The following is a 4,349-nucleotide window of genomic DNA, read 5'->3' as shown; positions in this document are numbered from 1 at the left end:
TAAAGGGAAATGTTATACTGAGGTTCACAATTTTAGGGCCTATTGTTCATGGTTGTTGCTGCTATAACATTAGCCAAGGGCGAAGAGGTATGTGTATGATTAATTTATTGTTCTATATATTTGTTATTCAATTTCTCTTCTGGTTTATTTGTGATTTCATATATAATATTTTTTTGTGCAGTGAGTGACTATAGTTGCAGTGTCTAGGATGGTGCAATGTATGTTTTCTTGCTCCACATCGCATGCACACCCCCACAAAACGTGCCTTGTTGGGGAGGTGGGTAAGGTCGAGCAGACAAGCATACTGACCCTTCAACCAATTAACCATCGTGGTAACATACAACACTACTGCGTTGTGGACCTTCGGATTTTGAGTGTTCAATATGTTTAGATATGCTTAGATTCATTTTCCTAAAAATTCACATCTTATGAAAACATTGTTTGTATTAGAAATATAATATTCCATCGTGGTAACATACAACACTACTGCGTTGTGGACCTTCGGATTTTGAGTGTTCAATATGTTTAGATATGCTTAGATTCATTTTCCTAAAAATTCACATCTTATGAAAACATTGTTTGTATTAGAAATATAATATTTTATTGATATCTAGTGCAAATGGCTTGTTCCATTGAACATGAATACATGAAATAAAAAATGGACTCTCCCCTTTTATTAACAATCTTAAAGAACGTTGTTCTTCTTATTACGATTAATTATTACGTTAGACTCTTTTTAACTTATATAATGATTCTAATATCTTATTTTGTATCTGTTGTAGATGGCTTGTTTTGTTGAGCACGAACAAGTGGAATACAAAAGAGAGTGTCCATAATTATAAAACAAACTCTAAGGGAGGTGTGTTTTCTATCATGAATAATTATTGGTTTTGAAATATGCTTACCATTACTAATTGTGTGTATATTTTAACCTTATTCAACCCACTTTTTTTCCTTTCAGCAGAGGAGAGCACATTGTAGGAGAGATGTTGGGTGTGGAAAAGGAAATGAAGGAAGTAGACATGGAAAATGGGCGTTATTGTTCAGAAATGAATGTGAAATAACATACCTATATGTAGTAATTTTCAATTAATAGTATCGTTTGCTAATTTGTGGCTGCACTTGTTTGTTATTCAATTTATTTTGTGTTATCTATGCTCTCATAATCAACTATAATGATATTCCTTATGTAGTGAGCGACTACAATTGTATAATCTACAAAGGTGAAGTGGTGAAGATACATTAGAAATTCTTCAAACTTGCACAAAGGATGGGTGAGCCATACTTTTCTCCTGCAATATACTATTGTCCTTTAATACACAGAAATATTTTGTTTTTGCATAACGATTGATCATTTTGTAATGGTTTCAACAGAAAATCAATTAGATAAGATGGAGGTTATAATTCATAAATGAAGGCGAACCACCTTAAAAATATGCAATGCATTTCACTCACAATTATCTTTCATTCATTTGTGAATCCAATTGCTTGCTTTTCTATTTATTACATGTTTTATATGTGGTCTCACACTTAACTATATCAATCTGCTTTGTGTAGTGAGCAACCACAATATTATAATCTTTGAAGTTCAAGGTGAAGATACTCTAGACATTCTACCAATGCAGCTTGGACAATTGGTGAGCCATATTTTTTTCCTACATAACAATATTTTCCTTTAATTGATTGAAATATTTGTTTTTTGCGAATCGATTTATCCCTTCATCATGGCTTCAGGGTAGTATGATCTTGTTCATGAATGTGAGCTTTGAGATTTTCCAATAACTTTGATACAGAATAAAGGGAAATGTTATATTGAGGTTCACAATTTTAGGGCTTGTTGTTCATGGTTGTTACTGCGATAACATTAGCCAAGGGCGAACAGGTATGTGTATGATTAATTTATCGTTCTATATATTTGTTATTCAATTTCTCTCGTGGTTTATTTGTGATCTCATATATAATATTACTTTGTGTAGCGAGTGACTATAGTTGCAGTGTCTAGGATGGTGCAGTGTATGTTTTCTTGCTCCACATCACATGCACACCCTCACACAACGTGCCTTGTAGGGGAGGAGGGTAAGGTCGAGCAGACAAGATACTGACCCTTCAACCAATTAACCATCATGGTAACATACAACACTACTGCCTTGTGGGCCTTGGGATTTTGAGTGTTCATTATGTTTAGATATGCTTAGATTCATTTTTCGAAAAATTTACATCTTATGAAAACATTGTTTGTATTAGAAATATAATATTTTGTTGATATCTAGTGCAAATGGTTTGTTCCATTTAACATGAATACATGAAATAAAAAATGGACTCTCCCCTTTTATATGACTTTCTTAAAGAAAGTTGTTCTTCTTATTACGATTAATTAATATGGTAGACTCTTTTTATCTTATATAACGATTCTAATATCTTATTTTGTATCTCTTGTAGATGGCTTGTTTTGATGAACACAAACAAGTGGAATACAAAAGAGAGTGTCCATCATTATAAAACAAACTCTAAGGGAGGTGTGTTTTCTATTATGAATATTTATTGGTTTTGAAATATGCTTACCATTACTAATTGTATGTATATTTTAACCTTATTCAACCCACTTTTTTTCCTTTCAGCACAGGAGAGCACATTGTAGGAGAGATGACTCTCCCCTTTTATATGACAGTCTTAAAGAAAGTTGTTCTTCTTATTACGATTAATTAATATGGTAGACTCTTTTTAACTTATATTACGATTCTAATATTTTATTTTGTATCTCTTGTAGATGGCTTGTTTTGATGAGCACGAACAAGTGGAATACAAAAGAGAGTGTCCATCATTATAAAACAAACTCTAAGGGAGGTGTGTTTTCTATTATGAATAATTATTGGTTTTGAAATATGCTTACCATTACTAATTGTATGTATATTTTAACCTTATTCAACCCACTTTTTTTCCTTTCAGCACAGGAGAGCACATTGTAGGAGAGATGATGTGCAAAGGGGATATTTGCAAAAAAAATTTGTTCTTGTCTACGTGTTTTGTTTTTTGAGTTTGAGCATGGCCATGCTTTGAGTTGTACTTATTTTCCTTCGTTTGTTTTTTTTTTTGGCTCATTTTTTGTAGTTTGGTCTTGGTTTCATTTGTTATGTGTGTTGGACTCGTTTTCGTTTGTTTTCCTCTTTTCATGTTTTTGGCAGATTGGTCTGGTTTCATGTTTTGTGTGTGGAAAAGGAAATGAAGGAAGCAGACATAGAAAATGGAGGTTGGAGGTTATTGTTCATAAATGAAGGTTATTGTTCACTTAAAAGTATCGTGGAATACAAAAGAGAGTGTCCATCATTATAAAACAAACTCTAAGGGAGATGCGTTTTCTTGTCTGCATTTTTTGTTTTTTGAGTTTGAGCATGGCCATGCTTTGAGTTGTACTTATTTTTCTTCGTTTGGTTTTTTTTGGGCTCATCTTTTGTAGTTTGGTCTTGGTTTCATTTGTTAGGTGTGTTGTACTCGTTTTCGATTGTTTTCCTTTTTGCATGTTTTTTGTAGTCTGGTCTTGGTTTCATGTGTTGGGTGTGGAAAAGGAAATGAAGGAAGCAGACATAGAAAATGGAGGTTATTGTTCATTAATGAAGGTGAGATAACATACCAATATGTAGTAATTTTCACTTAAATGTATCGTTTGCTAATTTGTGGCTCCACTTGTTTGTTATTCAATTTATTATGTGTTATCTATCCTCTCATAATCAACTATAATGATCTTCTTTATGTAGTGCACAACTACAATTGTATAATCTACAAAGGTGAAGTGGTGAAGATACATTAGAAATTCTACAAACTTGGCACAAAGGATGGGTGAGCGATAATTTTCTCCTACAAAATACTATTGTCCTTTAATACACAAAAATATTTTCTTTTTGCATAACGATTGATCATTTTGTAATGGTTTCAACAGAAAATCAATGAGATAAGATGGAGGTTATCATTCATAAATGAAGGTGAACCACCTTAAATATATGCAATGCATTTCACTCACAATTATCTTTCTTTCATTTGTGAATCCAATTGCTTGTTTTTCTATTTATTACATGTTTTATATGTGGTCTCACACTCAACTATATCAATCTGCTTTGTGTAGTGAGCAACCACAATTATATAATCTTTGAAGTTCAAGGTGAAGATACTCTAGACATTCTACCAATGTAGTTTGGATGATTGATGAGCCATATTTTTTTCCTACATAAGAATATGTGTAGTGAGCAACCACAATTATATAATCTTTGAAGTTCAAGGTGACATTCTACCAATGTAGTTTGGATGATTGATGAGCCATATTTTTTTCCTACATAAGAATATTTTCCTTTAATCGA

General features: G+C 32.4%; 1 long non-coding RNA gene across 1 annotated transcript; it reads left to right on the top strand.

Annotated features, from left to right (window-relative positions):
* Positions 1–619: 619 nt before the first annotated feature.
* Positions 620–2,120, top strand: LOC149190292 (uncharacterized). Its single transcript, XR_016256478.1, has 6 exons — positions 620–859; positions 962–1,055; positions 1,194–1,274; positions 1,558–1,637; positions 1,794–1,882; positions 1,977–2,120. It is a non-coding gene; the product is annotated as an uncharacterized LOC149190292 (long non-coding RNA).
* The last annotated feature ends 2,229 nt before the right edge of the window (positions 2,121–4,349 follow it).

This window comes from Pinus tabuliformis, chromosome 3_1, assembly GCF_031772625.1.
Source record: "Pinus tabuliformis cultivar Carrire ecotype Pingquan chromosome 3_1, CPIR1, whole genome shotgun sequence".
Taxonomy (NCBI): Eukaryota; Viridiplantae; Streptophyta; class Pinopsida; order Pinales; family Pinaceae; genus Pinus; species Pinus tabuliformis.
Note: the sequence above shows the minus strand (reverse complement) of the source record. Positions and strands in the feature narration are given on the sequence as shown.